At 34.1% G+C, this 24,660-nt stretch overlaps 1 pseudogene; it reads left to right on the forward strand.

The window, feature by feature from the left end:
• The first annotated feature begins 262 nt into the window (after positions 1-262).
• On the forward strand, positions 263-9,242 carry LOC149559518 (putative cinnamyl alcohol dehydrogenase 1 pseudogene; annotated as a pseudogene).
• Positions 9,243-24,660: the final 15,418 nt, after the last annotated feature.

Raw genomic sequence — 24,660 nt, forward strand, 5'->3', positions numbered from 1 at the left:
CAAAAGACAATGACCTTTTGCAAGGCATGCAACAGGCAACCTTCCCTATGGTCGACCCTAGCCAGTTGGAGGTGACATGGAATCAAATTTTGAACAAACACCCTAACAAAGATGCTGATGTCATCAATGACATGGTGAGATCACCAATTAGGTGATCAATTTGTGACACATGGATGATCTTGTGGCTATTGCTATGTCACCAAGTGGAGTTGCTCACAAGATAACCATGGCGACATAAAGAACACTAAGGTGGCAATGACACATGGGACCAGGTGGAAGTGATGTGGTGGTGAGCAAGCATAGAGGTGGTGATGACATGGTAGCCAAGAAGGAGTTTGCCAAAAAAAGTTTCTAGAATCTGTTGATCACCATGTTACCATAAAAAATGAGAGATTTTTTGGCATGTGACATGGTGCCTTATCAAAAATTTGAAAATCTGGCAAGGAGTTGAGAATGAGATGTGGGACCCATAGTAGTTAAAGGACTAGTAACACAGTGAAATGTGGCACCATTGGAGAGGTTGAGGGGATATAAAGGAGTTTTAAATTTAAAATAATATCCTCTGTATGCACGTTCAATCTAAGATTGAAATATTTGATTTCAAAAAATTGAATTCCTATAGTTTAAACTATGGATTTTTTTAATTTTTTTTTCAAATTCATTCTTTTTTATGTGCAAGGCCAAAGCAGGAGACCAAATGTTTAGAGGGGCATAGTAGGGGCATTTTTTGAACAAAATATGGACTTTAATATACTTTTGGAACCAAGAGGAAATAAACTTTCCGAATATGAGGTTAGATTTTGGACAACAATCGACTAGTTTGAACTATAAGCAAATTTGCAATTTCCAGGGCATTCTTAACAAAACAGGTAGTTTTCATCATGGAGCAACAAAATTGGTTAGAGGATAGACATTGAAGTTGGTTGAAGCCTAAATGAATTCTAAAAAAAAAATTGTGCTTCAAGAGTTCAAATTTGCCTTGAGTTCAAATTTGACATCAGAAATTAGTTATTCTTTCTAATCAAATATCTCAGATATTTCTTACTTCTTGAGGCCAAAATGATGGGGATTTGATTTGCAGTTATAGAGAGAGAGCATAGAGAGAGGTTTTTGAACTTCTTGGGAAAGAATTTTGAGGGGACACTTATCATCTTTTGATCAAATCCAAGATTTCTTTCCTCCTATATTATTCTTTCTTCTTCTCTTTTGAAGGGTTGGCAGTTTTCTCTTGGAAAACCAACATGGTTCCAATTTTTATTGTGAAACCAAGGTTTTAGTTTGTTTTTCTTCTTGTCTATTGATCTGAGCTCTAGTAGTGAAGGCCATACATATGCTTATGTGCAAATTTTTAGTTTATTTTCATGTGTTGTTATTTTGAGACAAATGGAGATTGATGTTAGATCATGTGAGGTATCTTGAGTTTCATTTAGTTTTACTAGTTTATGCATTCAGTCTTTCCATGGATGAATATAAAGGGGATTTACATTGAATTATCTGGGTTTTCTTATCATATCTCCTAATTCTTCATATGCTATTAGCTTTGAGATTGAGTGAATAAGGCTCATTTGATTTAAGACATCTTGGATGAGTTTTATATCAAGTCTATTGTTGTTGTCGACTCAGGGATTTAGGTAAATTCTTTAGTGATTTGTTATGGTTTTTGGGTGTATGGAGGGGATATTTCATAAGAATGGAATTTGGGGATTTCAATTGACAAAATTAATTGTATGGCAATCAAATTAGGTCATCCTACTAGTAATGACTTTATGTTTCAATAGATAAGCCACTAATCACTAAATTAGATGCAAGCTAGGGTGAAAGTTATTTGCAAAAATCATTTTAATCTAATAAATTTAGTTTTTCACATTTTTTAGTGGGCTAAAAGGAATTAACCCTCACTTAGCTTATGAGTTCATAGGATATGATTTGTAGCTATCTCATTTCTATGTCATTGCATAAGTATCAGAAGATAAAAGGGTTGCATCTACTATTAATAGGTTCAAATTTATGATTTAATTACATTGGTAGCATATGTTAGAAGCTCAAGGTTAACCCACCTAGGTCTTATAGAGCCTAAAATGAAGAAGGATGTATGCCTTATAGTTGGCCCAAGACTATAGTCGAGCGTATCTGTCATAGAAATTTTCTAGCCTTAAATGCATTGATTTGGTTTCTTGGTTATTTTCAAAGCTACTAAATTAGGAGCCAACAAAATGGTGACTCTATTGGGGAGTCTATGAAGGAATTCATTGATAAGGAGCTAGACAATTCTGATATATTTTGCATATTCAAATTTTGTATGTAAGGTTTTGTGTTCCCCAGTTAAACATTATGCTTGGACAACAGTAGCTTTGAAGAATTGAATGCAGATTATTTTGTTACCAAGTTTTATTTCCTATTAGTTTAGTCAGTTGTGGTTTTCAAAGTACTACTATAAATTTAGAGTTAGAATTGTTTAACAATGCTTTCTCTCTTCTAAGTGCTTGATAGTTTGCAAATTCTACAAATTGAAAATCCAATTCAAATCTGTCATGTTATAAATCATATTTTTAAAATCTTTCTCACAATTGTGAGTGGTGACTCTCTAAAGGATCTTTGCACCAGTGTAGATTGGTTATGTATAACTATTTTTGAAGAGGTTTTAGCTAAATTATGCAGATCTGAATGTTGAGTTTTAAGCAAGAAAAGAGATATATAAATTCTTGACTAAAAAGTTTTAAAGTGTTGTATGTGGTCTGCTATCATAAGAAATTTGAAAGTTAAAATGAATTATAGCAATGATTTTATTTTGTTATCCTCAAGGAGATGGCAGCTCTATAAGGATTTGATCAATGGTGTGAAGAATTGAAATCAACACCAGTGCCAAACTAGTAGATTAGTGGTTTCAACATCAATATTGTAGTTATTTTATTTTTCATGATGTTATTCTTATCATGAAAGAAAGTAGTATATGTATGTTCTCCATCAAGTGATTTTCAGCACTAGGAAGAGGAGAATAGTGTGATAAGTTGTATACACTTCATGGGAATAAGTTTTATCTTGTTGTATTTAAGTTCATGAAGTGTATTTGAAGAGAGTTATTTGGTAGAAGGTTGTATAGATCTACTAAAAATTGTGAATCTAAGATTTATTATGGGTGAATGAGTTTTAAATCTTTGAAGAATGTCAAATTTATTTTAATCTAGTATGTAGCCTATCAGTGAAATTTCTAGATCTATTTCTACCAAGCGATAAATACCATTAAATTTCAATTGCATTCATGGTTTCCCAAATGTTATTCCTAATGATGTTAGAAATAAATTGCCTAAGTTTAGTAGGAACCATCTTGTTTCAGCTAGTCATCATGTTGAGATATTCAGTGATTTGATTGGTGACTATGAGATTTCTCATGAACACATGCACATGAAATTATTTGTTCAAACATTAGAAGGTGATGCTAGAGACTAGTTTTCTTTTCTACCAGCATATTTTATTTCATCTTGGAGTGAGTTGCATTCAGCCTTCATGGAGCAATTTGGAGAAAGAGTAAGCAAATTTGATTCTTATAATAAATTTTTAAGGATTCACATTGAGAATGGTGAACTTGTTCCTCAATTTAAGATCAAGTTTGAAAGAGTTTTGAATGAGATCCATGAGAGTTATAGACCCGATGATCAAATGTGTTTAGATGTTTACTTTGATGCAATTGACAAGAAAATGAATTATCTACTAAGGGATAAAAAACCACAAACATTATATTAGGCTTTTATGACTACTAGGGATATTGAAAATAATTTGAAGTATGGATTGATTAGAGGTCATTATTCTATGAATGATTGCTGATATAATGGTTATGAAAGAAAAGTGGAACATAGTGTTGACACTATAATTTTAAATTAGAATGTTAACACCCCTGATGTAACATATAATCAGATTGAAATTTCAAATCAGAGTCTATGTGTAGAGAGGAATGAGTCTATTGCAAATGAAGACACATATGTTAATGATGTTACAATAGTAAGATGTATTTCAAACTTTGATAGGGTTGAGCACTGTGTTGATTTTATGAATCAAAGTTTAGGTATAGTAGTAAGTTCTTCTCAGGATAATTATATGTATAATGATGTAACTAATGCTTCAAAACATGAGGTTGTTACACCTAGATCTCAGTCTTGTGCAAGTGACAAGGTTGAAAGTTATGTCTCTGGTCATAAATTTGATATTGCTGATCTAACATTCCATGGACAGTTAACACAAGATGAATAAAGTGAGTCATATTTATCTTAGTCATAGTCAGAAGAACAAAGCGCATATGTTTGTAAGATTTTAGCAGTGGATAGTAAGGTGGATTCACTTGATCAGTCAGCTATGCAAGAAATGATTTCTCTTATTCATAGATTTCATCATGTTGATAATGTTATAAAATCTAAAGTTGAAAGATATTCATCTCAATATGAGAATGAAGGAGCTAAAAGTCATGTTTCAAGTGGTGACAATAAAGTTTACTAATATGATATATAATCAAGAGGCATCATATGAAGGAGATGATGAGAGTGGTTACTCGAATCAAATTGAGGAAAATGATACTACATGTTCATCTTCAAATGAGTCTGATGCTAATTGGCAAGAAGAAAACAATGATAGAAGTGAGTGCTCTTATGCAAGTAAAGGTATGAGTTCTATTTCTAAATCTAAAAGTGAAGTTCCATTTCAAAGTTATGTGAATCAACTTGAGGTTAGTAAGTGTGAAGAAGATTTTTCTATGCAATATGAAGATAAAGAGATTGTTTATAAGAATGGATTACCTAATTGTATAGATAAGTGCCTTGAGGACACATACAATAGTAACCAGAAATATACAAATGATTCTAAGGTTAATGCATTAGCACCTAAAGATAATTTTTTTGTAAGACATTTGAATCACATTCATAAAGACAATGAAACTAATATTGATCTTTTTTCTACATGCTTTGTTGATGGAGTTGATGGTGTGTCTTCTTGTGATGATTCTAATTTTTCTTCTTCATATGCTGAAAGTGTCCATGACACTAATTTTATAAATGGTTTTAAAGTTTTCATTAATCCGTTATATGGTGAGGAGTTTGATGTTGATTAGCACATCACTTGTCATAATGTCTATAGAGGATCACTACATGGAGTTATTAATCCTTTGTTTGAAGAACACTTGGAAGTTTCAAATTTACTTGAGAATGAGTTTAATGATGATACCTTGTCCTACTACTGTAAGAGGTTAGATTGTTCTTCTTTCGAGTATGATGGTGAAGATGATGATGTTGCATCTGATGAGATTTACGACAAGTGTTTGACGAAGGTATTATTGAAAATCAGCGTGCACCTTGTAATGAATTTTATGATGGACACTCTAATCTAAATACTAATCTATTTGCTGATTGTGAAGAACCATTTGAAGATTATGGATTAGTTTTAGATTCTGACATTGATGACATGTATGAGTACAAATGAAAGTGCTCATTTGAGTACAATGCGGCTATGCATAAGGATACACAACTTAAAGGTATGTGTCATTCTTTTCCCCAAGTAGAGTACAAAGCCTTCATATTCAAAGTTGATAGCATGCATGATTCATTAAATGAAGGAGAGTTTCAGTCCGACTCTAATAGTTATAGGCATGCTGATCAGAACTTTCATAATGAGCAAGTTGTTGAAGAAAGAGAATCAAATTTTTATATGCATTGTGAAAGTCAAGGTTTAGATTCAATTTTGTTGAGTGAGTTGACTCAAAATGATAATATAACTAGTGAAATTGATAAGGGAAGTATTTCTAGTTTGCCTCATGAAAGTTCAAATTAGAATCAGATTTATGACAGAGGTAAAAAGAATTTGGCTATCACACTAGGGACACAGACCACTGAGTTTGAATGAACAATGTAATAGCAAAATTTTTTTACAACTTTAATAATGGAAAAGGCTTGGTTTTTGGCTGGAGAATAGTGCAACTCTTATTTCTTTAGTGGAAAACTCATGAAGGATATTGGAATTTATTTTTTCTGCTCATTCTTCTAAAGAAGAATACTAGACATTGTGTGTTTAGATGCATAGTAGTACATCATAAAATCATGTTTAAAATTAAGATGGACGACGACATGTGCTTTGGAAATGACTTCCTTAATAGCTTCAAATTAATTAACTACTAGGTCATCCCACTTAAAATTATGCTTCTCTCTTAAAATCATAGCCAATAGTTTTTTTGTCTCAATAAAATTAGGGACAAATTTCCTAAGAAAATTATCTGACCGAAGAAAGATATGACATTTTTGTGGTTAACTGGGAGGCACAGTTTGTGTATTGCCTTTACACTTTCTAAATCAATCCTAATCCCTTGTTTTGATACTATATGACCTAGTAATTTTCCTTCAATAACACAGAAGATGGACTTTTTATGATTCAAAGAGAATCAATTTTTTATATGCATTGTAAAAGTTAGGTTTAGATTCAGTTTTACTAAGTGAGTTGATTCAAAATGATAATTTGACTAGTGAAACTAATAAGGGAATTATTTCCTATTTGCCTCATGAAAGTTTAGATGAGAATTAGATTTATGATAGAGTTTAAAATAAATAAAAATTGAAGTTTAGGGGCCTAGGGCCATTGTGTGTACATAGTAGTAGTTGTTTCCTTGCTTTCAATAAAGTTGTTCGAGAGGAGTTTTTGAAGTTGTTGTGAGTGGTTTTCTTCTTCTAGAGATCTAAATTCTTTCCATTCCTACAAGGGGCATGCATCCCTAGATAGAGCCACTATTGGCACTCAAAATTATAGTCCCGATTTTGAGTACCATTGAAATTTAATCAAGCCCTTTAAATGCTTTTAATGCATATGCACCTGGCTATACTTTTGAGCCCCATATGGTGTTTAATTTTTCTAACACCATGAATTCAGTATGTCTATGTGTTTCATGAAGATAAATTTCCATTTTGAGCCATTTTGTGAAGTCTCGTTTTGAGCAATTGTCCAATTCTGCATTTTTGAAGTGTCAAACAACGATAGGAGGTTGTGTTTGCAATTGAATATCTTGCACCCAATAATGTTTCATGACTTTCCACTTTTGGAATGTTTAGTATCCATACTAGAGAGGCTATGCTTCAAATTTTGAGTCATTTTGAATCTGTTTGACTAGGTTTTGAATCCCTCAAATTTGGTCATTTAATGTTGTCATGTTAATGCACTTATCTCTAAATTCTAGAAGGCCCTATTTGACGAGTTATAACTTTTGATCAGTTGACCCAAATGAGAAAATTTCTTTTGAGTTGCATTTTAGAGGTCAAATACATGCTATGTTTCAATTTTGAACTTATTAAGAATCCATTTGATCTATTTTCAAATGCGATTCCAAATGCAATTTCTAATTTTTTTACTTGTGTCAAAAGGTGCAGGTTGATCAATACCCCTATTCGTGATGTCATAATTAGAAAATCATGATAGATGAGATAAAATGGATTGTACCAATGTGTTTTACTCTAAAAATACTTTAAGTGTGCCAATTTTCAAGTCTTGACGAATCCGTTTGCACACTTTCTCAGGTCAATTTCATTTTAAAAAAATTGTTTTTCTGTTAGTGTTTCCAGTCTACAAATTCTGAGTAGCCCACTTTGATCGCTTTCCATTTGTGTCCTATTCTTTTTCATGAGCCCAAATAGTAGATCTATATTCTCCTCATGATAGTGAACCTACATCCCAATTTTTGTTTCCTCAGGTGTCAGTTTACCCAGTTTCTAAAGATGAATTCAAATGCAATTTATTATTTTGACATGTTTACTTGCAAGTAATTCTGAAAGGGAAACTTTGACAATTAGTATCTTTTGACTAAGAATTCATCATGAGACAAGATTCAATAGGGTAAAATTGTGTGGAACACAAAATCTATGTGTTTGATTTCAGAGCTCTATTAGGTTTTTGGTCAGTTTTTAAAGTCAGTCAAAGGACCCTGGGGCATTAAATTGATTCTTTGTAGATTAATGGTAAAATAATCTTTAATTGATTATTTCATGATCAAACTTATTTCTAATCAGTACAAAAGGGTGTATGGATCACTTTCGCACTTTAGGTGTTTGGAAACAAAATTTTTTTTAGTCAAACCCACCTAGGGCCCGACTAATTTCATCATATTAAAGTAAATATGTATGAAATAATGATTCTCAAAGGTTTTCAAAAGGGGGATACGTTATAATGGGAGCCCATGGATCCCCAAAATTTCCAAATTCTATAAGTCAAGCATTAACAGTTTCACTAATAGATTGAAAGAAAACTGTGAAAGTTGAGGATTTGAAGAAAGAATTTCAAAATAGGTAAAGATGTTACTGAGAAATTTGAAAAGAAGAAGAATATAAAAAAGGGATAAATACATTGAAGAAGAGTTAGTAGAAAGGTTTGGAGGGGCTCCTACTCTTGGTAATGGTGATGAAAGTGACACAGAAGAGTTGAAAGAGATGACATCTCATTCAAGATAACACACTGTGGAATTGGTTATGCAAATGTTGTATGGTCTCAAAATAAACATGGTAATTCAAGATATCCATTGGTGCCAAGGCACAAAATTGTGGAAATTTTCAAAGAAACTAGTTCTAATGTGGTTTGCTTCAAAGTTGGTGATTGCACAGGAGTTGGCACATATGTTAGTTATTGCTTGGAATGTCAATATTGCAATCCTAAAATGCAAGTTAATTGTTTGAAGGGAAGTATTTTCAGCTTTAATGGTGTTGATGTGGGTGGCATGAAAACTAAAGGAGGATATTCTAACCATATTCTTGTTCACCAAAGGTACTACTTTAACATACTAGAAAACCTACATGCTAGCTTCCACAGCTCCTCTGTTGTGTGCTGGTATTACTATTTATAGCCCCATGATGCACTATCACATGAACCAAGTAGGCAAGTGTCTTGGAGCGATTGGGCTTGGTGGGCTAGGTCATATGGTAGTAAAATTTGGAAAGGCCTTTGGGTTAAATGTTACAATTATGAGCACACCTATATCAAAGAAGGAGGAAGCATTGGAGATTCTTGGAGTAGCTAAATTTATTGTGTCATCTAAGAAAGAGTAGATGGAGGCTTCATCCAAGTTTCTAGATTTCATCATTGACATTGCTTCAGGGGACCACCCTATTGATCTTTACATAGCACTTTTGAAAATGGAAGGAGTGTTTTCCATTGTTGGTTTCCCTTCTAAAATCAAAGTTCAGCCTACAAATATAACCAAGACCATGACAGATTCAAGATTTTTATTATAAAATTTTAATTCCTTAATCACATGCTAATTATAGTCAAAGATGCAAGCTACAGATATAGAAAACAATAGAGGAACATGCTAACAAAGCCCATGGGCTAAAAAAATTATTTTCCATGGAATCTTGCGAATAGCATTTGATGCAGTAGTTAGCTTATTATGCATATGATGTAATAATAAGCATACTTCTGATATATTTTGCAAGGCATCGCTAATAGTATTTGATGTAGTAGATTGAAGAAGAAGTGCCAAAGTGAATTTGGAGGTGTCAGCAATAGAAGCCCATGGCATGGCCAAAGGTTTGTGTAGTTGAAAGAAAGTAGCAAAAAGATGAAGGGTCCCCATGCTTTGGCATATGAAAAATAGGGGTGTTCATACTATGAAAAGAGAAGGCCACACCATGAGGAGGAACCCAAATCATAGAAGGGAAGCTACACACAATAGAGGGTCAAAGCCACACAAAATAAAGGATTCCCATGTACAAAGTAGAATGTGTAGATTAACATAGAAGAGAGCACGCAGGCAATCCATATCAAGAAATCTCCAAATAAAAAGAGCCTGTGAGTAAGAAGATAAAAAGGAGAATCCAAAGAAAGGAAACTCTAGGGTGTTCTTGGAAATGTATGAAGGAAAGCTTTGAAGAGGAATTCCCATAGGAAAGATAGGATCAAAGTTACAGAGGAGATGGAAGTCCATGCATGGAGTGAAAATAAGACTCTCCTCTAGTGGTTTTGTCCCACATTGGGGATATGGGGACCATTTTAAGTTTTTAAATACAATTACCTATCATCCAAAAGATAACGGCCTTTTGTAAGGCACACAATATTTAGGCTTACTTGTGGTGGACCCCAACTAGTTGGAGGTGACGTGTAATCAAATTTTGAAAAAAAATGCTGATAAAGATGTTGATGTCATCAATGACATGGCAAGCTCAATGATCAGGTGATTAGATTTTGACACATGGATGATCTTGTGGTTGTTACTATGTCACTAAGTGAAGTTTCTCACTAGATAACCATGGTGACATAGTGACCATTGAGGTGGCGATGACACATGGGACCAGTTGGTAGTGACATGGCAATGAGCAGGCATAGAGGTGGCAATGACATGGTAGCCAAGAAGGAGTTCATCAAAAAATGTTGCCAGAATCTAGTGGTCACCATGTCACCACCAAAAAATGGGACATTTTTTGACATGTGACATAGCACCTTGCTAGAAATTTAAAAATCTAGCAAGGGTTTGAAAATGAGATGTGAGACCTGCAGTAGTCAAAGGACCAGTAACATGGTGACACATGGCACCATTAGAGAGGTTGAGGGGATATAAAGGAGTTTAAATTTAAAATAATATCCCCTATTTGTACGTTCTATCTAAGATTGAAATATTTGATTTCAAAAAATTGAATTCCTATAGTTTAAACTGTGGATTTTATTTTTATTTTTCAAATTCATCATGTTTAATGTGTAAGGCCATAACAGGAGCTTGAATATTTAGAGGGGCATAACAGGGGTATTTTTTGCTCAAAATATGGACTTCAATATACTGTTGAAACTAGGAGGAGATGAACTTTCTAAATATGAGGTCATATTTTGCATGACAATCCACCAGTTTGACCTATAAGAAGATTTGTAATTTTTGGGGCATTCTTAGCAAAATATGTAGTTTTCATCATGGAGCATCAAAATTTGTAAGAGGACTGACATTAAAGTTGGTTGAAGCCTAAACGAATTGTGAATTTTTTTTTGTGCTTCTAGAGTTCATCTTTTAACTAATTTTTACTTTTACCTTGAGTTCAAATTTGACATTAGAAATCAGTTATTCTTTCCAATCAAACATCTCAGATATTTCTTACTTCTTGAGGCCAAAATGATGGGGATTTGATTTGTAGTTAAAAAGAGAGTGTAGAGAGAGGTTTTTTAGGTTCTTGGGAAATAATTCTAAAGGGACACTTGTTATCTTCTGATCAAATCTGGGATTTCTTTCCTCCTATATTATTCTTTATTCTTCTCTTTTGAAGGGTTTGTAGTTTTCTCTGGGAAAACCAGCATGGTTCCAATTTTCACTATGAAACCAAGGTTGGAGTTGGTTTTGCTTCCTATTTATTGAGCTAAGCTCTAGCAGTGAAGGCCATACATCCACTTATGTGTAAATTTTCAGTTCATTTTCATGTGTTTTTATTCTAAGATAAATACAGATTGATGTTAGATCATGTGAGGTATCTTGAGTTTAATTTAGTGTTACCAGTTTATGTATTCACTCTTTCCATGGATGAATATAAAGGGGATCTACAATGAATTATCTGGATTTTCTTATTCAATCTCCTAATTTTTCATATCCTATTAGCTTTGAGATTGAGTGAATAAGATTCATTTGATTTAAGACACCTTGGATGAGTTGTATATCAGATCTATTGTTGCTATTGACTCAAGGAGTTAAGTAAATGCTTCAATGATCTATTAGGGTTTTTGGCTGTATGGAGGGATATTTTGTAAGAATGGAATTTGGGGATTTTAGTTGACAAACTTAATTGTAAGGAAATCATGTTAGGTCATCCTGCTAGTAATGACTCTATGTTTCAATGGATAAGGCACTGATCACTAAATCAGATGCAAGCTGGGGTGAAAGTTATTTGCACAAATCATTTTAATCTAATAAATTTAGTTCTTTACATTTTATAGTGGGCTAAAAATAATTAAGCCTCACTTAGCTTATGAGTTCATAGGATATGATTTATATCTATCTCATTTCTATGTCATTGCATAAGTATCAGAAGATAAAATGGTTGCATATGTTGTTAATCAGTTCAGATTTATGTTTCAATTGCACTAGTACCATATGTTAAAACCTCAAGCTTAACCCACCTAGGTCTTGCAGAGCCTGAAATGAATAAAGATTTATGCCTTATAGTTGGCCCAAGATTGTAGTCAAGTGTATCCATCATAGGAATTTGCTAGCCTTAAATGCATTGGTTTGGTTTCTTGGGTATTTTCAAAACTGTTAAATTAGAAGCCAACACCATGTTCTCTACATCTTTGTAGCACTTCTCTTAGTTCTTTTAAATGCTTCTTCCACCTTCTAGAAGAGATAGGACCATATCATCAAGATATATTGTAATTATTTTGTTCAAAAGATACCTGAAAGTTGAATTCATTGCATTCTAAAATGTTAGACCAAAATTTATCAGTCCAAAAGGCTTTCTTTGGTAGGAAAAAGTATCACAAGTCATCATAAATGTTTCCTTGTGTTTCACTTCTTCAAAAACTCCTATCTAATTGTATCTAAAGAAACCATGAAGAAAAGACATCATTTCTTAGCCTATGACAATCTGAAGCATTTGATCCATCATGGGTAGGGCAAAGCTATCTATCAATATCACTTGATTAAGGTTTCTAAAGTCCACACAAATCCCAATATTCACATTCTTTTTTCTCATGGGCACAATTTTAGGCACCCAAGTGGAATGATGTATTGGGAAGATGATACAAACTTTAAGTATGTTGTCAATTTCTTAAAAATAGCATTTAACAAATTTGGATTGTAAGTTCTCAATTTTTTTTCTAAAAGGTGAAGTACCTAGTCTCAAAGGAATGTGGTGTTCAATTTTCCCGCCTCTAAATTTTTTTCAATCTTTATAAGATAATGCAAAAACATCTTTTTATTCTTTCAATGACCTAGTAAAATATGCTTTCTTACCTTCATTGCAATAGGCACCTAAGTTCACCATCTTTGGGCTTCTTTCATCACCAATATTGACCCTCTCTCAATCACCATGTTCAACATCTTCTAAGGTTGTAATTTGTATTGAAAATAAATTTTCAATTGTATATTGTCTTTAATGTTACAAAAAATGTCTACAATATACATTCTAGAGATAGCATGTCTTTTTTTGGTACCCAAGATACTTTTTTTGGTTCTAGAGATAAAATGTCTTTTTTTTGGTACCTGAGCATTCTAGAGATAACCAAGTTTAGAGTTAGTGTCTACCAAGTTCACTTGGGTACCAAAAAAAAGTTTGTAGAAGTTTAATGTTAACCAAGCTCACTTAGTTAAAAAAGGAAAGTTAGCATGTAACCAATGTTAACCAAGCTCACTTGATTACCAAAGGAAATTTAGTTCAAGATGCAATGTTAACCAAGTTCACTTGGTTAACAAAGAAAAGGCTTTTTTCAGTTAGTGTTGATAGAGTTAGGTCGGCTAACAAATAATTTCTCTATATCAGCATATTAAGTTTGTTGGATTAATTTTTTTGTTGTAGCCAGCTTAAGGGTTGATTATTGAATGTTTATAAGTGTATTCAAGCCGAATTGACAAGGTGATTCATATAAGTATAAGGTCCAGTTAAGTATTAAATGAGAGAAAATGTGGAATAGTAAAAGATGAATAAAAAAAAATGAATTGGAAGGATAAGAAGAGTATCCTTGTTCGAGCTACAAAGAACATTCTAATCAAGGAGGATCAATTAATGAAGCTAGAATAGAGATCTGAAATCGGTAAGTCTATTGCATCAGGAATCATGTAAATTCATTTTTCCTCTCTAATAATTATAGTAGTAAATCAAATCTCTTAACTGAGTTATCTTAATAGCTATTTTCCAAATCCTCTAGCAAGGTGGCATTTCTAGATTGAAGTGTCCAAAGACTTCAATAAAGGCCACTCTGAACAGGGTGATCTAAATCTTTTAATAGGGTGATATCAAAAAATCTATTTTGTAACCTTTAACAAGGTTTTCTCCTAAGAGGGCTCACTTCAGAAGAGTGAAAAATAGTAACAAGATGCAATTGGTGATTTTCCCAAATTGGGTTTCCACATTAAATCTTGGTATCTCATGTGTTCATGTTATTTTATCTTTCTACAACTAATTTAATTATGGCTAAACACACTTAATATCATAAGATCTACATGTTTAGTGTTAATAAAGTAACTGTGCTTATATTCAGTATTAACCAAGTGTTTACCGAGTGATAATCATTCTTAGTGTAAACTGAATTACTGTGTTAACCAAGTTGTTCAGTGATAACTGAGTTATTATAGAATCATTAGCAGAGTTTGGTTTTGTTTTGTACTAACATCTTAAGGGACTTGGATTTGTTTATTTGGTAACTGATTCACCCCTCCCCTCTTAGTTAATCCTCTTACATTTCCAATAGTTTGAGCTAAAAAACCATCTTGCCTATCAAAAATCCTTTCAAGTTTAATCAATCCTTTTGGTATAACATTACCTTTGAGTTGTAAAATATATTTTAACACCTCACTGGTGTTTTTGGGATAGAATTCAAGATATTCTTCTTGTGAACCTTCAAAGTAATTGCTAATGAATTTACCCAAAATTTGTAGCAAAGTATTGATATGAGTGTCATCCTTGAAGACATGCCATGAATTATTTGTTGATCTCAGATTGGTTTTGATAATTGAGTGTTAGCACACTTAAGTCATTCACTTAGTTCATACCAAACTACTAATACATGTCAAGTATAACATGTGAATAATAGACTATGCCAAATTTCAATGAGTGTCGAGTTAGTCATGTGCCAAGTCACTCAAGTGCAAAGTAGATAGACCATGCTGAGTGATTCAAGTGCTGAGTAAAATAGGTGATGCCGAGTAGTTTAGGTGTCAAATTAGAAGTAAAAATCCAATGTATGATGAGCATCAAAGACCTCATATGTTGACTAACATAGATTGGACATACTTGTTTGTTGTGGTACAAACAACTATGTAAACCATTTTTCAACCAACTTGAATATAGATCTCGATCTTTTGGAGATAAGGATGAAACTATATGTAGATTCCCTATGCAATTATATGCATCCAATCAAAAAATAAGAAGGTTTAAGAAGCAATATGTATGAATCTCAATAGTAGATTTATCCCTAACACTAAGCCACCAAAGTGTTTATAAGGAGGATGCAACCCTAAACTTTATATAACAAGAAATAGTCCAACAAGGGGTAAATGATGAAACTAGAGAAGGAAACAAGATAGTTTGTAGGAGCATTCAAGGTGACTTAGTAGTGAGAGTGAATTGTAAAATTAGTTAAGTGAAGAATAGAGGATAAATAAGGTTACAACATTGATACATTAGATCATAAAGGATCAAGAAGGACATAGTGTGGATTTGATCTTTAATTAGGCAATTCAGTGCCAATCACAAGATCTATGTTGAAACATCTTAACAAGTGATTTTAGTTCAATCTCCTAGGTAGAGTAGTATTAGGAAGTTGAAAATCCTATTGAGTTAGGTGGGTTTAACAACTTTATGTAAATCCTTTAATAGGGTGACACTTCATGTAAAATGTTTGTAAATCCTTTCAACATGTCACATTTGATAGTGTGTAAAGCCTTTAACAGGGCAGGCCTTTAATAGGGAAAACCATCAGAAGTGGTTGAAAACAATTGCTACAGTAATTTTGTGGTTGCCATCCCCACCCCAGTTTTACCTTCTTATTCTTGGAGGGTTTCTAGGTCACCAAAATCTAAAGTGTTATGCGGTGATGCATGTTTTCTTCTCATGATTGTTTAATGTTTATATGCATGCATGTTAATTGCAGTTATATGTTATTACAGATTTAAAATAAATGAAAATGTTAGTACTTTTGATTCACCCCCCCCCCCCCCCCCCCCCAAAAGCACTCTCACCATTAAGATATTCCAATAATTGGTATCAGAGCCAAAATTTCTTAAGAAGAAGCTTAATAGCTTGGAGGAAAAGATCTGAGGATGGAAGTCTTCAAACTTGGGAAGATCATTGAGAACCAAGTGATAGATGTGCATCTCGCTCTACACAAGGTAGAGGAAGCTAGAGAGGAATTAAGAAAATCCTTAAAAAGAAGAAAGGAAATAGCTATAGCCAAAAATGATATTGAATACAAGGAGATTGACACCACACAAGTATTTTCCAAAGAAGATTCCAAAGAATTTGGTGCAGCAATTGTAGAACTGATGGAGAAAAATAGAGTTCAAGCATAAGAGATAAGAACTCTTAAGATGGAGCATGAATCACAAGCCATGATGCTGTGTGAAATCACTAAACAAGAGAAAAGAGAAATCGAGGATAGAGTCATGATGGAAGATGACAAAAGAAATCTTGCAAATAGACTTGAAGAAAAATGTACTGAATTCACAAGGATCTCAAACATGCAGATGGATACACTTGGCGAACTGATGAATCTTCATCATGAACTCAATATGAAAGATATTGAGATCTCTACTTTGAGGATGTAGAATGAACAACTACAGAATGAATTGAAGAGAGAAAAAGAAATAGCAGAGAATCTCAAAAAGTCAAGTGAAGCTATCAAATACTTTGAACAGTTGCTTAAATCCCCAAGATCAACCCATGATACATCAGGACTTTGATACACCAGCACTGAAGTTGGTGAATCATAAAAGAGTGTTGAGAAAAGAAGTGATAAAGTTAAGGATCCTAAACCCACTTGTAATTACTATAATAAAAAGGGGCATAGTACTAATTTTTTTAGGAGTAGAAGGATCAATCAGCCAAACACACTCAAAAGCAAGGGTTACTACCACAAGTGCAACATGCAAGGTCACATGACACAAGACTGTAGGTCTAAAGTCACAAGGACACAAAGATTTGATGGACACTACCATAATTGCAAGAAGTATGGACATAAAGCCTTTAAGTGTAGATCAAAGCCTACGTGGACACCAAATCAGCATGTAAGGAGGGACAACTATGTACATCATTACAGTTGGGACTACAATACAAGAAAAAGTTGTCATTATTGTCAAGAGTATGGTCACATACCCTAGAATTGTATCACAACACATTTTAAGGGGAAATATAAAAGATGGTTGAACCAAACTACTTGCTTCAGTTGCTTGAAAACTAGACATGTCAACAAGAATTGTCCAACAAAGGCCAAGGCACCCAAGACTAAAGTGTATAAGGGCAAAGAAAAAGTTGATGAGAAACACATCAAAACAGACATGAAGAAGACATGTCAAAAAAAAGATGGACCAAGTACATCCAATGGAAGGGTCACTTCACCCAAGAGGTCATGTGATCATATCTCATCCAACTAATCACAAGATGAGCCTATGGGGCTGATTCATATAAGGAAGTATCATACATTAGCTCTAAATAGTGAAGAAGCACTGCAAAGTATAAATCTACATGAGATAAGATGCCAAGAGAAAATTGGAATAATGATGGTGAGATGTCTTTGGTTGCCGAGTAAAAATGCTTTGGAAGTCGAGTTAAGAAGTCAAGTCAAAGTTGAGCAAAGCCTGTAAGTGGTTGCCAAGTTACTGACAAAATCAATCGATGTCAAGTGATAATAGCTGTTGAGTGAAATAGAATAGATGCCAAGTTGAAAATATTTGGAAGTTGAGTGACAAGTGAGGGTGGAAGAATGCATTAAATGCAAGGTTTTTGAGTTGTTTAAATGTGAAAATTGATTCATTTTGAGCCATTCAAATGAAGAGAAATTACTAGGAGAATGATTGAGCAATTTTCAAGCATTTAACTAGTGATTTGTAGAGATTTAGCATCTACCCAAGTGATTTAAGCATTTAAACAGGTATTTCCTTCAAGTTTTGAGCTATATAGTTTATGAAGTTTGCTTTAAACATTAAGCCCTAGTTCAGCCAAAATGGCATCTGGTTCAAATTTCTTTCAGGTGTCGAGCTGTATAGTTTGTGACGTTTGCTTTAAACATTAAACCCTAGTTCAACCAAAATGGCATCTAGTTCAAATTTGACCCAAGGAAAGGAAATCCATGAGAAACAACTAGTTAGTAATGAGGTTAAACAACCTGAGTTTAGGTCCATACCAGAGGTAGCATACAAAAATGATCCCATAGGTGCATTTTCTATGATTCCAAAAAAAGTCGTTATGGTCCAAGATGTGCATAAGTGTTACAACTATAAAATTGGAGCCATAGGAGACTAGAAATCTACAATGCCTACAACAAACTCTGTGATGATGGAATATTGAAGGATGAATTTTCAATTGTAGAGAAGAAGGGTTTAACCAAAGCCCTAGTTTTTTCTAATCATATTCAAAACTGAGTGGATATGTATAGTACTTAGCAGAATTCATGATGGATCATTCTGGTTAGAGCAAGGACCAGTTAAAATTACTAAGAAGATGGTTCATAAGGTGATAGGTTTTCCAACCCTAGATCAGCCCAAGACACTCAGAAGTGAAAAGAGGGAAACCATTGAAAAAAACACAGGAGCAAAGTGAAACAATAGAGGCATGACAATAGACACCATTTTTTATCCCCTTCTAGATTTTGCTATAAGGATCATATTAGATAATTTTTATCAGTCCAGCAGGTTGAATAGTGTACCCTGCATAGTAGTGGATGTGGCATATAAGCTTGTAAAGAAAGACCACACCTATGACCTTGTAGAGGTCATGTTGTAGCAGATAAATAAAAATCTTGGAGCAATAAGAAATCCCTAGGGAGCACAATGCAAATTTAGGCTAGTGGTTGTATGCACGTTCTTTTATGTGATGAAGGAATTCCCTTCATTTGGAAAAGTCAACTAGAGTCAGAATGAAACAATTGTTGATCAAATTGATGATTATATTAAACAGATGGGAGATAGTTTTTCTGATCAAATGACTGTATATTTTGATGATTTTAAAAGCTCAATGAAAAGGAGAATGAGGATACCAATTTCACTAGTAGAAAAACATGAGAATGACATATGCTTTCTTGTTGACATTGATTACACCTATATACAAGCAGTCATTCCAAGAGTAAGATGGCTTAGACCATTGGGATATGAGCTTGATGTAGACCAAGCTTCAACAACCATCACAACACTACTTGCAGAGGAGATGGATAAAACTGCAAAGACATTTGGAGACACTGTCAGATCAAGAGTTGTTACAAAACTCAAAATAGCCACAGCAGTGAAAAAGAAGGAAAAGTTGGTGAAGAAGATAAATAAGAAATTTGGTGTTGAAGAAACAAGTGTAGCAGGAGAAGCAAAGGATATTAGTGATTCTGAAGAGGAAGGTAATGATGATGATGATCTAGAACAAGGGCCACTTGAATTGACACAAGGCCAAGGTGAAGACAAAGATGAGAGTGATGTGGAAGAAGAAGCCAAGGAAGCACCCATCAAAGGAAAGGTCATGAAAAGGAGGGCAAAGATGCCTCCTACTCCTCAGCCTGAACCAAAGAAAGCTACCATGTCAACATCTAAGAATTCAACAACCAGGGCTACAACAAGGGCCTCCACACAAAAGCCAAAGAGGAAGTTGTCACAAAGAAGAAAGCAACCAAGAAGGCATAGGAAGAGCCAAGGAAAAGAAAAAGATATGTGGCTCAACTTGATACTAATGAGGAAGATCAATCTGAAAAGGTAAGTCATTCTCCTAAGTCTTCAATTGATACAGTATGTGAAAACATTAGGAATGGAGAATTAAGTAACATGAAAAAGGTTGATTTCAATAAGTTCACTAAAGAGGAACAAAATATAATAGAAGAATCAGTCTATACAATGATGGCATAGTTCAAGTATACACCTCTTGAACTAGATGGACAATTGCCAAAAGAATTGTTTGAAATTGTAGAAGATAGATGGCATTTTTGTTTGAAAATGGAGAAAGAGATGAGAGAATCAACGCTAGCCAACATATTGCCTAATTTGACAAGGGAATAGATAACTAAAGTAGTCAAAAGGCATAACACTAGGTTTACACCTAAGTATAGGGAATTCTCCATTCTCCAAAACAAAATTGAAGAAGTTTTACAAAGAACCACAAGATCATGGAAGAATTTATATAAGAAAATTGAAGATGTCCTTGAAGAGGAATACAAAGAAGAAGCTACTACTAAGCTAGAAGAGAGAAGAAAGAGGAGAGAAGAGAAGATAGAAGTAGAGAAAAAGGTTGAAGAGGAGGAAGGAAAAGATGAAGATAGGGGTATTGATGGGCAACAAGACCAAAGTGTGCAAGACACACAACTACCACCTCCTAGCCCTCCTCACTCCACTATCACACCTATATAACTCATAGTGATTAAGGATGTTATTGACACCAAAAGTCAAAACATAAATCCACTAACTGTAGAGGATCTCACTAAGATCCTTGAACAAACAACTCTTGAAGCACAATTGTGTCCAAATCCTATATTGGTCAGTGTAGATGAGCTCCAAAAGTCAGTAGATGAAATCAAGGAAGGTGAGGTGCCACCAAAAGAACCACCTTAGAACATTCAAATTACTGGACTTTCATTTCTATGACCTCCATCACCACCAAGAATAGCCATGCAAGCTCATCAAGAGTTGAGTACAATAATAGGGGAAGTCACAGGTACATCATTACAAATAACAAGTACACCCCCAATAGTAGTGGCACAAGAAGAGGATAGGGAAGAAACATAGGATGAGGAATCTGTAATACAAACATTGGTTGAATTGCCAAAAATAGGAACTCCTACCAAACCTGTTTAGAAGTCGAGTACTGACATGTTGACCTTACAAGTTAGGACACCAAGCTCAAGTTCTACTAGGGTAGCCAGGACCATTCATTATGGTATTCCTAAGCTTGATGAAGAAATTCAAATACCCTATTATGATTCAAGCACTTTAACTGAGGAAAAGATGAATGTGATAAATAGTGCATTAGATAAAAGAAGGAAGCAAGAGGCAATGAGAAAGGAATTCAAATACAAGTAGGCAATGAATGAGATCAAGGATATATTCATGGATGACTTCAGCCTATAACCTCTAGATGCAAGCAATCCAATCCTTGAGCAACTATCTGATATAGTTGACCAAGTTAATAATGAAGACCATGATACAATTACAAAGCTAATGGAATGGTCAGAAAGGAAGTTTCTAGGCAAGTTCAACCAAAATATGGCTAATAACATTATTTTGGGATAGGTTTACCAAGCGAAGAAATTGGATAAGGTAAAGATTGTACTAGGGAACATCTTTTCCCTTTACAACAAATTGTAAGATTTCTCCAAGTTCACATAAGAAATAAATCCTAAAATTTTGAACCTTGAGAGAAAACTAAAGCTCTCTAGTATGCAACTACCCTCAAACCTTGCACACAATGAGAAGAATTTTACTCAAATGCTTCCCACTCAAAGGGAATTAGTTGCATTATCAGCAGAAGAGGCCACTATTAAAGAAAAACTGGTGCAAATTCAAGCATCAATTACTCCTCATTTGGAAGTCTTACACAAGGAGCAAATGCATGCTGAAATAGTCCTTAAGAAGGATCCAAATATTTCTACACATGAAGGACTTGTTGATCTAGTAGCAAAGCTTGCAATCCAACACAAGAAATAAATCGTAAAATTTTGAACCTTGAGAGCAAACTAGAGCTCTCCAATATGCAACTACCCTCAAACCCTACACACAGTGAGAAGCATTTTACTCAAATGCTTCACACTTAGAGGGAATTAGCTGCATTATCAGTAGAAGAGGCCACTATTAAAGAAAAATTGATGCAAATTCAAGCCTCAATTACTCCTCATTTGGAAGTCTTACACAAGGAGCAAATGTATTTTGAAATAGTCCTCAAGAAGGATCCAAATATTTTTACACATGAAGGAGTTGTTGATCTAGAAAAAGAGCTTGCAATCCAACACAAGTCTTTGGATATTGCATTGAATAACTAGGATGTAGATCTCAAAATACTCCTTGAGTTAAACAAGACATTTTTGGCCAAGCATGGCATTACTATTTAGAACCCTTTCACATCAATGTTAAAAATGGGGAGATAATGTAGGAGACAATATTCTAAGGGGGAGATATATTAAAGGACGAGAAATGCATACAACAAGAAGATAAGGAGATAACAAGTTCAGAAGTTAGGAATAAGTTAAAAATAGGTCAAAGAACAAAGTAGATCAGGCACATTGGCACAATTTTCATGATATGACAAGGCATAAACAACTCAAGGGGAGTCATAAGGTATATTGATTGTTTACAAGATTTTTTTAAAAATTTTGTATGTAAGTTAAGCAAGTAAAAAATGTACAAAAGGATTAGATAGCGAATGCTCATTTAAATATTTTTGACACTCATGTCAAAGGGGGAGATTGTTGATCAAATAAATAAGATTGACAAATGAGTGTCAACACACTTAACCATCTTCATTATACATGTCGAGTATACAATGGGAGCTGAGCTAGACCTCTAACACATGCCGAGTCACAGATAGTGTCGAGTAACACAGGAAGTTAATAGGTACTGAGTAACACAAGAAGTTAATAGGTGTTGAGTAACACATGAAGTTAATAAGTGTTGAGTGACACAAGAATTCTATAGGTACCAAGTGACATAGTAATTCTATAGGAGAAGAGTAACTAGGAAACATAGTTGATGCCAAGCAATCTAGAATAGATGGTGCCAAGCATCAATATTACTTCATGTGTCGAGTAATGTAGGATCAGAATGAAAGTTTGTGCAATTGTAAACCATAATGTGAAATGATTATGCATGACTCATGATAGGATAAAAGGATAAGATCAAATCCTCCCAACCAACTATGCAATCCTCATGCAACCAATCAAAAAATTAGAGACTACATGCAGCCAATGGGTGAATTTCAAGGGTTTGAGCAAGAACACTTGAATCAAGGATGCATAACGAACCACTAATCCTTATAATTGAGTCTTGACACCATTGAACAAAGAGAAGTGAGGAAAGAAGAAGAAAAATTAGAGCCTATTATTAAGGTCATTGTAGAACATTTGGTGTCAAAGATTTAGTGGAAAGGACAGTATTTACACATCTAGTTGATTAGAATAGAGCAAGGAACACAATTAGCAAGTTAGATCTAGCAGAGATTAATTATAAAAGAGTAGATCAAGAGCCTGAGATCAGCATTAGAGATTGCATTAAATAGAGTGTATTATTCTAATACTCTCTCACAATTGTATTAGGAAGTTGAAAATCCTATTGAGTTAGGTGGGTTTAACAGCCTTATGTAAATCCTTTAACAAGGTGAAACTTCATGTAAAGTGTTTGTAAATCCTTTCAGCAGGTCACATCTGATAGTGTGTAAAGCCTTTAATAGGGTAGGCCTTTAACAGGGCAAACCATCAAAAGTGGTTGAAAACAATTGCTGTAGTAATTTTGTGGGTGTCATCCCCACCCCAATTTTACCTTCTTATTCTAGAGGGTTTTTGGGTCACCAAAATCTCAAGTGTTATGTGGTGATGCATGTTTGCTTCTCATGATTGTTTAATGTTTATATGCATGCATGTTAATTTTAGTTATATGTTATTAAGGATTTAAAATAGGTGAAGAGGTTAGTATTTCTGATTCACCCCACCAAACCCCCCCCCCCCCCCCAAAAGCACTCTTCCCATTAAGATATTCCAATAGGTTGCATTCCAAGTGAATGACCTAAAGTCCTTTAACTAGGCACACTTATAATAGGGTGTTTAAATCCTCTAATAAGGTGGGACTTAACAATCTCTCTAAGCCTTTAACAAGAAGGCCTTTCACTAGGTAGATCATGTTTCATGGTTAAACTATTGTAACCTTAATTGGCTACACTTTATTGCTATAGGAGTAAATATTTGTGGGTGTCATCCCGACCCTATTTTTATCTTCTCTTTTGGAGAGTTTCTAGATAATCATATCTGGTGTTAAGTGTGTGCTTGATTACATGTTTTAGATGCATTTACTTTACATGTTATTTTAGTTTATATATGGAATGCATGTGATGTATGAACGAGGAAAGTTTTATGTTTTGAAGTTTGAAGTTCTAATTCACACCCACCACCCCCCCTTGGAAGTTTACCTTTCCTTTTTTTAATTCCAAAAATTGGTATTAGAGATAAGTTCTTAGTATAAGGAAACTCAGGTGTGGAAATAGCTTCCTACACTAATCTCATAAGGAAAGTATGATGCAAATCCTATTAAAATCTTCTACACTTACAGATTCAATATCATGTAAATAACAATATTGCAGCCAACCATGCATACAAAAAATAGACAGAGAAAGGAACACATAACACAAGGATTTGCTGGTGGGGAAAAACCTTTCGATAAAACAACCCCACCCCTTCAGAACCTGCACAATGTATTATCTTCAACATGAGGTTACAATACACTTGCAATGCAAGTTCAACATCAACAACCGAAGACTCCAATAGCTACTCGCAGTACCAACAATAAATCCTTTCGCATCACATCTCTTCACAACCCTAAAAATGCTTATAACATGCACTTCACTTTAGGGCTACTCCCAAAGATAAATCATATTAGGGTTTTACTGTTCTTTTAGAAAATAGGAACCCCAAAAGAACCCCACTATTGGGGTAGAATGTACAGTACTCATATATCTTAGTTTCCAAATGTCTTCACTTGTCATTAAATCTTCCTAACATAGCTCTTACATGTCATAGGAATCTGTCATAACCATTTTAGTCATGATCTCCTTACACACAGTTCAAGATGTCGATACATCA

Source organism: Cupressus sempervirens, chromosome 5 (genome assembly GCF_028749045.1).
Source record: "Cupressus sempervirens isolate cs-2001-9-10 chromosome 5, ASM2874904v1, whole genome shotgun sequence".
NCBI lineage: Eukaryota > Viridiplantae > Streptophyta > Pinopsida > Cupressales > Cupressaceae > Cupressus > Cupressus sempervirens.